Source organism: Equus caballus, chromosome 3 (assembly GCF_041296265.1).
Source record: "Equus caballus isolate H_3958 breed thoroughbred chromosome 3, TB-T2T, whole genome shotgun sequence".
Classification (NCBI taxonomy): domain Eukaryota; kingdom Metazoa; phylum Chordata; class Mammalia; order Perissodactyla; family Equidae; genus Equus; species Equus caballus.
In genome coordinates this window covers 101,718,503-101,731,204 of record NC_091686.1, presented here as the reverse complement: position 1 = coordinate 101,731,204, position 12,702 = coordinate 101,718,503, and positions in this window count along the sequence as shown.

The window sequence follows — 12,702 nt, the reverse complement described above, 5'->3', positions numbered from 1 at the left end:
TAATGATTGGAATTTATGTATTTTATATGTATATTTGTGCTCAACCTTGATTATTTCTTCAGAAAACTACGTTTTACAGTGTAACTCCTGAGCAATGGTATGTGAACACACGAAAATTGTGCTGTGTTTTTTTCTCATCAAAACTATAAGGTGATATCTGTCTTACTTTTTGATGTTCACTAATTTTCTTAGTAGTGAGGTAGAATGTTTTTGTAATATTTTATGATGTGTTCTTTATAATACCCCTTTAACACTTTAGTTTGAAATAACCAATTTCAGAAATAAAGTACTTAGTACTTTAATAATAGCAACTTCTTATCCACTATGTTTTCAAACATCATTCTACAAGTTTATTCACTATGTTTGTTTGCATTTTAGTCTTGTTTATAATGTTCTATGAGGCTTAAAAATTCAACTTCTTCATGATCAAATTTAACAAAAATTCCCTTTTTGGTATTTTAAATTTTATTCTTAGAAAGACTTTCTCATAGTACATGTTTTAAAAAAATTTTTTTCACTTTCTTTTTGCATTTAGCAATTTGATATATCTGAAATCTTTTATTGTATTGCAGGAAGTAAATAGTAAACGTACACTTTTTCAAATAGTTTATCAATTTTCCTATTTCTTCAAATAGTTAATCAGTTTGGCCTTTGTTTATCATATGCCAAATATGTAATTTGGAATAAGCATCCAATATATGAATACTGTGATTTCTTGATCAAATAATGTTATTTCAATTACAGGCATACCTCCTTACTGTGCTTTGCTTTATTGTACTTCTCAGATATTTCATTTCTTACAAAAGAAGGTTTGTGGCAATTCTGAGTCAAGCAAGTCTACCAGCGCCATTTTTCCAACACCATTTGCTCACTTCTTGTCACTGTGACATGTTTTGGTAATTCTTGCAATATTTCAAACTTTGTCACTGTTATTATATTTATTATGGTGTGCCATAATCAGTGATTACTATTTAATTATTATTGTAGTTACTATTACTATTGTAGTTGTTTTGGGGCCCCACAAACTACGCCATATAAGACAGATAACTTAATCAATAAATGTGTGTGCTCTGACCGCTCCACCGACTTGCCATTCCCTTTTTTTCTCCCTCTCCTCAGTCCTCCTATTCCCTGAGAAACAACAATTTTGAAATTAGACCAGTTAATAACCTGATAATGGCCCCTAAGTGTTCAAGGGAAAGGAAAAGTCACACGTCTCATTTTAAATCAAAAGCCAGACATAAGTAAGCTTAGTGACGAAGGTATGACGAAAGCTGAGATAGGCTGAAAGCTAGGCCTCTTGCACCAGAAAGTTAACCAAGTTGTAAACACAAAGGAAAAGTTCTTGAAAGAAATTAAAAATGCTATTCCAGGAAACAGACTAATGATAAGAAACCAAAACAGCCTCATTTGCTGATATAGAGAGTTTTAGTGGTCTGGATTGAAGATCAAACCAGCCGTAATTCCCGTAAGCCAAAGCCAGAAACACAGAGCAAGATGCTAACTGCTTTCAATTCTGTGAGGGCTAAGAAATGTGAGGAAGCTGCAGAAGAAAAATCTGAAGCTGGCAGAGGTTGGTTCATGAGGTTTAAGGAAACAAGACATCTTCAAAACGTCAAAGTGTAAGGGGAAGCAGCAAATGCTGATGTAGAAGCTGCAGCAAGTTATCCAGGGGATCTAGCTAAGATCATTAATGAAGGTAACGTTACACTAAACAATAGATCTTCAATGTAGACGAAATAGCCTTCTATTGGAAGAAGATGCCATAGAAGATGTTCATAGCTAGATAGGAAAAGTCAATGCCTGGCTTCAAAACTTCAAAGGACAGACTGACTCTCTTGTTAGGTGCTAATGTACCTAATGGTACATTAAATTAAAATGGCAACTTTAAATTAAAGACAATACTCATTTAACATTCTGAAAATCCTAGAACTCTGAAGAATTTGATTAAATCTACTCTGCCGGTGCTGTGTAAGTGGAACAAGAAGACCTGGATGACAGCACATCCGTTTACAACATAGTTTGAAAATATTTTAAGCCTGCTATTGAGAACTACTGCTCAGAAAAAAAAGATTTTTTTTCAAAATATTACTACTCCTTGGCAATGAGTCACCCCAGAGCTCTGATGGAGATATACAACAAGATTACTGTTGTTTTCATGCCTGCTGACACAACGTCCATTCTGCAGCTCAAGGCTCAAGGAATAATTTTGACTTTCAAGTCTTACTATTTAAGAAATACATTTTTTAAGGCTATGGTGCCATAGTGATTCCTCTGACGGATCTGGACAATGTAAATTGAAAACCTTCTGGAAAAGATTCACCGTTCTAGATGCCACACAGAACACTCATGATTCACGGGAAGAGGTAAAATATCTACAGTAACAGAATTTTGGAAGAAGTTGATTCCAACCTTCCTAGATGACTTTGAGGGGTTCAAGACTTCCGTGGCGGAAGTGACGCCAGATGTGGTGGAAATAGCAAGTGAACTGGAATTAGAATTGGAGCCTGAAGATGTAAGTGGATTGCTGCAATCTCATGATGAAACGTTAGTGGATGAGGAGGTGCTTCTTTAGGATGAGCGAAGAAGGTGGTTTCTTGAAATGGAAACTATTCCTGGTGAAGACGCTGAGAAGATTGTTGAAATGGCAACAAAAGATTTAGAATACTACATAAATTTAGTTGATAAAGCAGCAGCAGGGTTTGGGAGGATTGACTCCAATTTTGAAAGAATTTCTACTGTGGGTAAAATCCTGCAAACAGCATCACATGCCATAGAGAAATTATTCCTGAAAGGAAGAGTCAATCGATGCAGCAAACTTCTTTGTTGTCTTATTTTAAGAAATTTCCACAGCCACCCCAACCTTCACCAGCCACCAGGGTGATCAGTCAGCTGCCATCAACATGGAGGCAAGACTCACCACCAGCAAAAAGATTATGATTCGCTGAAGGCTTAGGTGATGGTTAGCATTTTTTTAGCAATAACGTATTTTTAAATTAAAGTATGGATATTTTTTAGACATAATGCTGTTGCACACAACAGACTATTGTGTAGTGTAAACATAGCTTTTATATGCAATAGGGAACCAAAATAGTCATGAGACTCACTTTATTGCAATATTCACTTTATTGTGGTAGTCTAGAACTCAACCTGAAGTATCTTTGAGATATACCTGTTCTTTGATAGCTAATAGACAAGACAAGTTGAATATTAATCTACTTTTTCCACATATTTTGGGTTATTTTTGCTGACTTTTGCTTCCAAATATATTTTGGGATCACTTTGGCAATGTAGTTTTGTTGTGTTTTTTTTTTCTGAGGAAGATTAGCCCTGAGCTAACTACTGCCAATCCTCCTCTTTTTGCTGAGGAAGACTGGCCCTGAGCTAACATCCATGCCCATCTTCTTCCACTTTGTATGTGGGATGCCTACCACAGCATGGCGTGCCAATCTGTGCCATGTCCACACCCGGGATCCAAACTGGTGAAGCCCAGGACACCGAAGCGGAATGTGCGAACTTAACTGCTGCTCCACCGGGCTGGCCCAGGCAATGTTTTATATTTATAAAGTAATGTGTGAAACATGGAATTCTTAACAACATTTAATCTTCTCATTGAAGAATATCCCTTAATGTCATCAAGTTTTCCATTTGGGCCATTCAGGCAAATAGTTTTATAGTTTTTATCATCCCATTTCTAAAGTTAACTTGGCATTTCAAAAGTTCTTAATTTTTATTTTGCTCGGTTGTGCATGTCTTATATCACAGCTCTTCACCGTGTTCACTGCTGTTGAGGATTGTGATCCTGATTCACCATAGGAATCCATAACACACTGCTACTGCTGCTGCTGCTATTGCTGTAAACACTATTACTGTGCCCAGTACTCTATGCCAAGAGTCAGTTATTCTTCAACTTCAGTTAAGTAGAATTCAGAAATTCCCCAGATAGTTAAGGCTTAACAGAAGCATCTTTCTGAATAAAATCATACATATGAAGGCATTTCTAAAAGATGTTAAGAGCTAACATAGATGTGCAAACTCCGTGCCAGGAACTTTAGTTTCATCATCCTATTTGATCTTCACAAGATGCTACACAACAAAGATTATTCTTATCACCATTCAAGAGATGAAATAACTCAGATTAATAACAGTTAAATATCCTCTTATACTGTGCCAACGATGGGGCCAGAACTTGAATCCTATCGCTCGGACACCAGAATGCATTCATTTCATCACAACATTGCTCCTGACGTTTAGATGGATTCAGTTTTTTTCACAAAGGGCAAATGCAGGCAGAAGCAACTTGGTTCTTCAGGAGTAGGTCATGTTTAATAAGCTCTATCTTAGTTCATTGCATTGTCCTTGCTACATAGCAGAGATTTTCAAAAAGTGACTATTTCTTAGGCCATTAAGTTATGAACTCGATAGAAATAATTGTTTTATTTCCATATTTAAATTTTCCTAATGTGTAAGTCACAAGTTTTAGTACAAATCTCTTTATGATTCCTCAATTTTTACTTCTGAAAATTTCTTCAAATGTTAGAAATCATTGTTTGTTTTTGGTGCAATCAAGGACATAGGCTGAGATAATTGTCTCCTCAAAGACCTACTCAATACTATATTAATTTAGACAAAAAAGGATTCATGAATAAGAAGATCCTATATAAAGCTTGGAAACAATGAGTTCTTGGAAACCCATAAAGAGGAGTTAAAACAACAACAATAAAAGTACAAACTTTTCACATCATTTGTCAACCTGTTAGCAATAAGGGATTGACCACATAAAGAATATCAGAATATTTACTTCCACAATTAAGTTTCACAGAAAGTATTTTTCTTTTGTTTACCATTTAGTCATTGCATAAAGGAGTAGAAATGGAGAAATAAAGATGACTGAAAAACAAGCAAACAAACAAACAAAAAATCCTTAACTGGAACCTAATACACCCGTCAGTAGGGCTTTCATCAGTATTCATTTAATACTATTCAATGGAAAAGTATTGTTACAAGTGAATTTATTTCATAAGAGCAGAAGCTTAAAAATAATAAATTTCTTGTTTTTAGAAATGTATTCAAAGATATCTAAAGCTCAACCTTTAGAATCTCTCTCTCCTTCTCTTTTTTTAAGGCATTAAGTGAGCTTATAGTTTCAACATGAAACAGTTTACATGACTATCTTACCAGTATACTATTAAAGTTTATATTTTATTGTATAACAGTAATAAGGGTCTAAGTTAGTTTATGACCCAGAGAAGTCTAAGTTAAACTCTGTTTAACAACAAGTTAAAGAGAAATCACTAAGAGATGTTCTCTACCTTTCAGGAATTTGAAATCTAATACAATATCATTTCATTATAAATTTTAAATAATCAATCCGTTTTTTATGATATCTGTGTCTGTCCAGGAATGTGAAACTATTCTATCATTTTACACACTTCAAATCCCATGCTATTTGAAATTACTAGGAAACTGAATCAATTTTGTTTTTGCCATTGTTGAATCGCTACTAGATCCAGGACACCAGGCACTGAATCTTACATTACCCTAGATTGGAGTATGTCTAATCTAATGTATTAATTTTTGGTATTTTGAGAATTGATAACATTACATTGGACAGCTTTTTCTTTCCATAAATCATTTACATTTTCCTCTTAACAGTATGCTAACAAGATGAATCCATAGATAAGAAAGATTTCATCAACGTATTTTGTAATAAAAAATCTTAATCATTTAACATTGCCTATATCAAACAAACTAATTTTCATTCGGAAAATTTACAATTTGTCACCCACATATTTTCCTCCCCATTGATTTTGTATAGCCTACTTTTCACAAGCAGGTATTTTCAATATAATTTTATTACTCTAATTCATTAACCTGACAGAAACATTTCAAATTAAAGAATTTTTCAATCAATATGTTCCGGTCCACTGAAAACTGCTTTGGCCATTTTAACTTGATATTTTATATGCTTAGAATGAAAACAAGTGTTGATATCTAAGAAAACCTATATACAGATCCGGTTTCAAAAAGAAACGCACCTGGCTCTCCAATTAGACTAAGAAAAACTATGAGAAAAGGACAGTATAAGTCATGGTCTGGCAATTAGCAACAAAACATAGCAACCTCTTTTGCATGATATGAGTTGATATTTACATTGCCTTGATTTTATAGCACAGAATATCTTTGTAGAAAATTCTTGACTATTTTTGTGTAATTCTGATTGTGTTTATTATGAATATATCCTGTGTAACTGAAACCGGGATATGTTTTGGGGTATAGATAAAGTATATGTTTTTATTCATCATGTCGTTTTGTTTGATTGTAATTGGATGTACATTTAAACGGTAAGTACGTAGATTTTTCAGTTTCAAAGGACTTTTGCAACATATTGGTGTATTAAGCCGTTTTCCTGGGTCTATTAAGCCCTTTCCAAGTCAACGACTCTGGTTCCTTATGCCGCCTGGAAGGTTTCTGTGTGGGTCCCTGGCTCTCCTTAGTCCCCAGTTTGAGGTGCACTCCAGTATCCAGTACCTAGTATAGTCTCATTTGATTGAAGTTCACTATGATTTCGCACATATTTGGCCAGAGTGAGATACTGCTTCGTTTCCTCATTCACTGAGAAATTACAGGCCTTTTTTCCCAAGGATTGTTGCCTCAAACTGCATGAGTTCCTTAGACCATGGTGATAAACATCCACTATCTCCTCTAGATTCTCTCTGGCTCCTTGCATTGAACAACTTGCAACCTAAAGCAGGGATGGATTTGCCATATATAGTGGCTGTTGTTTTGTGTCTCCCTGGATAACCTCCCCTCTCACTGGCCTGCCTTCTTGACTTAGTTGATATACCAGATCCTATTTCTAGTCACTTCTCACTGACCACTAACCTAAATTTCCCTAAAATAAATCTTGCCTCACACAGACCAAAAAAAATACAGAAGTCAACTTTTTGTAGCCTGTGTTATGGTGTCGCAATTACGTGTACTCACCTGGAAGCTAACACAAACCCTACGCAATGTCACTGGTAGTTGTCACTTTAAACATTTGTGATTTGAAGATAACTGGGAGTTGGTTAATGTCTTCTCACTCTGCTTCTTAAACTCTGTGTTTTATCACAGAGTTTATCACAAAGTTACTTAGTGTAGATATCAGAAATTGACATCAATTAGAGAAGCAGGAAACTGCAGTAAAGAGCTCAGGATCTTCTAGGGAGGAGATCCTCAAGTTGATGTGGCCATGGGAACGTGGGCTCCGTGTTGACAGATATTCTAATTAAGAGAAGTCAGGTATCTCGATTTCACTCAGATTGCACCTTTTTAAACACTATTGTTTAATAATTTAATTTATTTTTAGAAATTAGTAAGCCAAGCAAATTTTGTCTGTGGCCACAATCTATATCTTGTCCAGGGAAACTGACACATCTGGCTCAAAGTAACCAAGGCAACACTCTAAATAGATGTTTTTTATTGAAATAGTTCATTTTAACGTCCTTCCCATAGAGTTTTTCAAGTTATATCCACGTGCATAGTCACTCATCACACATTAATACATTTATTCAATATAAATTTGTTAAATATTTTAACATATGTATTTACAGAGGCCCAAAATTTTAAATATCAAAAAACTAGTTTAAGAAATCTAGTTTGCAAGAAGATTTTTGGTGGGGAACAAGAGGTAGTCTACACAGAAGTTGAAATAGAATAATGTAAAATTAAAATTTGTATAGTGTTATAAACCAATGTTACCTCAATAAAAAATTAATTAAATAAAATCTCATAATGAAAAAAGAATTAAAAAAAAAAGCTGAAATCTGAAAGTCTCCTTCATCATGTCCTCAGCTGCTCATTGGACAATGGTGAGTAATTTATAAACTAGGTATTGGATCCATATTTCTGAGTTCAGACCTTAATTTGGTCATGATAATGAGCAATAATTTGAGATTAAATTGAAGTAACGGGCATCAAATCTCAGAGACAGAATAAAGCCGTTTACTTCAGAGAAGCAGATAACATAGTTTAATCAAGAACTCTTTCCTTTCTTGCATAAGAGACTATATTAGCAACAGGGCTAGAAAATAACAAAAAGTGCCACCAGAAACCCAGATGCTATGAGAAGTTAATCAAATGTAGAAAGTATACCAGAAAAAGTGTATGTGGTACACTTAGAAATAACCTTAATTGAATAAAACTGGAGAAGTTGTCAGTGAAGAAATATAAATAAAAGAGCAACTTTCAGATGATTTTTTTAAATTTAATTTTATTTTTTTTGAGTTCATAATAGTTTACATCATTGTGAAATTTCAGTGTGCATTCCTTCTTGTCTGTCACCACATAGGTGCTCCCCTTCACCCCCTGTGCCCATCTCCCACTCCCCTTCCCCTAGTAACCACTGAACTGTTTTCTTTGTCCTTGCATTTGTTTAGATTCTACATATGAGTGAAATCGTATGGTGTTTGTCTTTCTCAGTCTGGCTGATTTCACTTAGCATAATACCCTCCAGGTCCATCCATATTGTTAAAATGGGATGATTTTTCTTTTTTTATGGCTGAGTAGTATTCCATTGTGTAAATATAGCATATCTTCTTTATCCAGTCATCAGTTGATGGGCACTTGGATAGTTTCCATGTCTTAGCTATTGTGAATAGTGCTGCAGTGTACACTGGGGTACTTATGTTTTTATGGATTGTTGATTTCAAGTTGTTTGGGTAGATACTCAGTAGTGGGATAGCTGGGTCTATGGCAGTTCTAGTTTTAGTTTTTTGAGGAATCTCCATACTGTTTTTCATAGTGGCTGCACCAGTTTGCATTCCCACCAGCAGTGTATGAGAGTTCCCTTTTCTCACTCTCCAACAGTTGTTATTTTTAGTCTTAGTGATTATAGCCATTTTAACAGGTGTAAGGTGGTACCATAGTGTAGTTTTGATTTGCATTTCCCTGATGATTAGTGATGTTGAACATCTTTTCATGTGTTTATTGGCCATCTGTATATCTTCTTTGGAAAAAAGTCTGTTTGTATTCTCTGCCCATTTTTCGATCAGGCTGCTATTTTTTGTTACTATTCAGTTGTGTGAGTTCCTTATATATTGTGGCGATTAACCCTTTATCGGATATATGGTTTGCAAATATTTTATCCCAGTTGGTGGGTTGTCTTTTTGTTTTGATCCTAGTTTCTTTTCCCTTGCAGAAGCTCTTTCGTCTATTGAGGTTCCACGTGTTTATTTTTTTCATTTGTTTCCCTTGTCTGAGAAGACATGGTATTCGAAAAGATCCTTTTAATTTCAATGTCAAAGAGTGTACTATTATCTTCCAGGAGATTTTTGGTTTCAGGACTTATCTTCAAGTCTTTGATCCGTTTTGAGTTTATTTTTGTGTATGGCGTGAGATGATGTGGCTGTCCAGTTTTCTTTTCTCCACTGTATGTTCTTGTCACCTTTGTTGAAATTAGCTGTCCATAGATGTGCAATTTTATTTATGGGCTTTCAGTTCTATTCCACTGATCTGTGTGCCTGCTTTTGTACCAGTACCATGCTGTTTTGATCATAATGGCTTTGTAGTACATTTTGAAGTCAGGGATTGTGATGCGTCCAGCTTTGTTCTTTTTTCTCAGGGTTGCCTTAGCAATTCGGGGTCTTTGGTTACCCCATATGAATTTTAGGATTCTATGTTCTATTTCCATGAAGAATGTCATTGGGATTCTGATTGGGATTGCATTTAATCTGCAGACTGCTTTGGGTAGTATGGACATTTAACTATGTTTATTCTTCCAATCTATGTTCATGGAATCTCTTTCCATCTCTTTATGTCATTATCAATTTCTTTCAGTAATGTCTTCTAGCTTACATTGTATAAGTCCCTCACCTCCTTGATTAAATTTATTCCTAAGTACTTTATTCTTTTAGTTTCAATTGTAAATGGAATTGTATTCTTGAGTTCTCTTTCTGCATATTCATTATTAGAGTATAGAAAAGCAACTGGTTTTTCTAAGTTGATTCTGTACCCTGCAACTTTACTGTAGTTGTTAATTATTTCTAATAGCTTTCTGATGGATTCTTTAGAGTTTTCTATATATAAGATGATGTCCTCTGCAAACAGAGAGAGTTTCACTTCCACACTCCCTATTTGGATTCCTTTTATTACTTTCTCTTGCCTAATTGCTCTGGCCAAAACCTCCAGTACTGTGTTGAATAAGAGTGGTGATAGTGGGCATCCTTGTCTTGTTCCTGTTCTCAGAGGGATGGTTTTCAGTTTTTCCCCATTGAGTATGATGTTTGCTGTGGGTTTGTCATGTATGGTGTTTATTATTTTGAGGTAATTTCCTTCTATCCCCATTTTGTTAACAGTTTTTATCATAAATGCTGTTGGATCTTGTCAAATGCTATCTCTGCATCTATTGAGATGATCATGTGGTTTTTATTCCTCATTTTGTTAATGTAGTGTATCACATTGATTGATTTGCGGATGTTGAACCATCCCTGTGTCCCTGGTATAAATACCACCTGGTCATGATGTATGATCTTTTTGATGTATTGCTGTATTCGGTTTGGCAATATTTTGTTGGGGATTTTTGCATCTATGTTCATCAGCAATATTGGCCTGTAGTTTTCCTTTTTTGTGTTGTCCTTGTCAGGCTTGGTATTAGAATGATGTTGGCCTCATAGAATGTGTTAGGAAGTGTTCCATCTTCCCCATTTCTTCTGAAATAGCTTGAGAAAGAGGTATTAAGCCCTCTCTGAAAGTTTGGTAGAATTACCCAGGGAAGCTGTCTGATCCTGGGCTTTCATTCTTTGGGATGCTTTTGATTACTGTTTCAATCTCTTTACTTGTGATTGTTCTTTTGAGATTATCTGTTTTATCTTGAATCAGCTTTGGGAGGTTGGAAGAATCCAAGAATTTATCCATTTTCTCTAGATAGTCCATTTTGTTGACATATAGTTTGTCATAGTATTCTCCTATAATCTGTTGAATTTCTGTGGTATCTGTTGTAATTTCTCTTCTTTATTTCTAATTTTATTTGTCTGAGCTTTCTCTCTATTTTACTTTGTAAGTCTGGCTAGGGATTTGTCAATTTTATTTATCTTCTCAAAGAACCAGCTCTTTGTTTCACTGAGCCTTTCTACTGCCTTTTTTGTTTCAACAGCATTTATTTCTGCTCTGATTTTTATTATTTCTCCCCTGCTGTATTTGGGCCTTGTTTGTTCTTCTTTTTCTAGTTCAGTTATGTGTAGTTTGAGATTTCCTATTTGGGATTTTTCTTGTTTGTTAAGATGAGCCTCTATTGTGATGAATTTCCCTCTTCATACAGCTTTTGCTGTGTCCCATATGAGTTGGTATGGTATGTTTTCCTTTTCACTCGTCTCCAGGTATTTTTTGATTTCTCCTTTAATTTCTTCAATGATCCATTGCTTGTTCAATAGCATATTGTTTAGTCTCCACACCTTTGTCCCTTTCTCAGCTTTTTTCTTGTAATTAATTTCTAGCTTTATAGCATTATGATTGGAAAATATGCCTGTTATTATTTCAGACTTCTTAAATTTTTTTAGGCTTGCCTTGTTTCCCAACATATGGTCTATCCTTGAGAATGCTGCATGAGCACTTGAGAAGAATGCATATTCTGCTGTTTTTGGATGGAGTGTTCTATATATGTCTATTAAGTCCAACTGGTTTAGCTTTTCACTTAATTCTACCGTTTCCTTGTTGATTTTCTGTCTATATGATCTCTCCAATGATGTGAGTGGAATGTTGAGGTCCCCTACTATGATTGTGTTATTATTAATATCTTGTTTCAGGTTTGTTAACAGTTGCTTTATATACTTTGGTACTCCTATGTTGGGTGCATAGACATTTATAAGTGTTATTTCTTCTTGATGGAGTGTCCCTTTGATCATTATATACTTTCCCTCTTTGTCTCTCTTTACCTGTCTTATCTTGAAGTCTACTTTGTCTGATACAAGTATTATGGCACCTGCTTTCTCTTGTTTGCCATTAGCTTGGAGTAATGACTTCCATCTCTTCACTCTGAGCCAGTGTTTGTCATTGGAGCTAAGATGTGTTTCTTGGAAGCAGCATATTTCTGGGTCTTGTTTTTTAATCCATCTTGCCACTCTGTGTCTTTTAACTGGAGAATTCAATCCATTTCCATTTAGGCTGATTATCAATATATGGGGGCTCAATGCCGCCATTTTATCACTCATTTTCCAGTTCTCCTGCATTTCCTTTGTTTCTCGTCCTGTGCATTTTGGTCTACCAGTTGAATTATGCAGTTTTTCATGATGTGTTTCTTTGTTTTCTGATTATTTATTATTTGTGTCTCTGTTCTGTTTTTTTGTTTAGCGGCTACCATGAGGTTTGTATTCAAAGTCTTGTGGATAAGATAGTCCCTTTTCTGATGGCCTCTTATTTCCTTAGACTAAACTGATTCTGTCCCTTTCCTCTCCCCCTAAGTTTTTTTTCTCACATCTTATTCCATTTTGTGAGTTTGTGGTTAAAATAACAAGATTATCTTTGTTTTTAGTGTTTTCCTTCCCTTTATCTTTAATGCCATACTTGAGTATTTGTTAACCTGTTCTGATTCTGTTTACTTACTTATTACCTTACTCCATGCTTTGGAACCCTTTCTCTCTTTTTTTTTCAAGTATGAAGGCCTTCTTGAGGATTTCTTGTGTGTGTGTGTGTGTGTGTGTGTGTGTGTGGTGGGGGGGGGGGGTG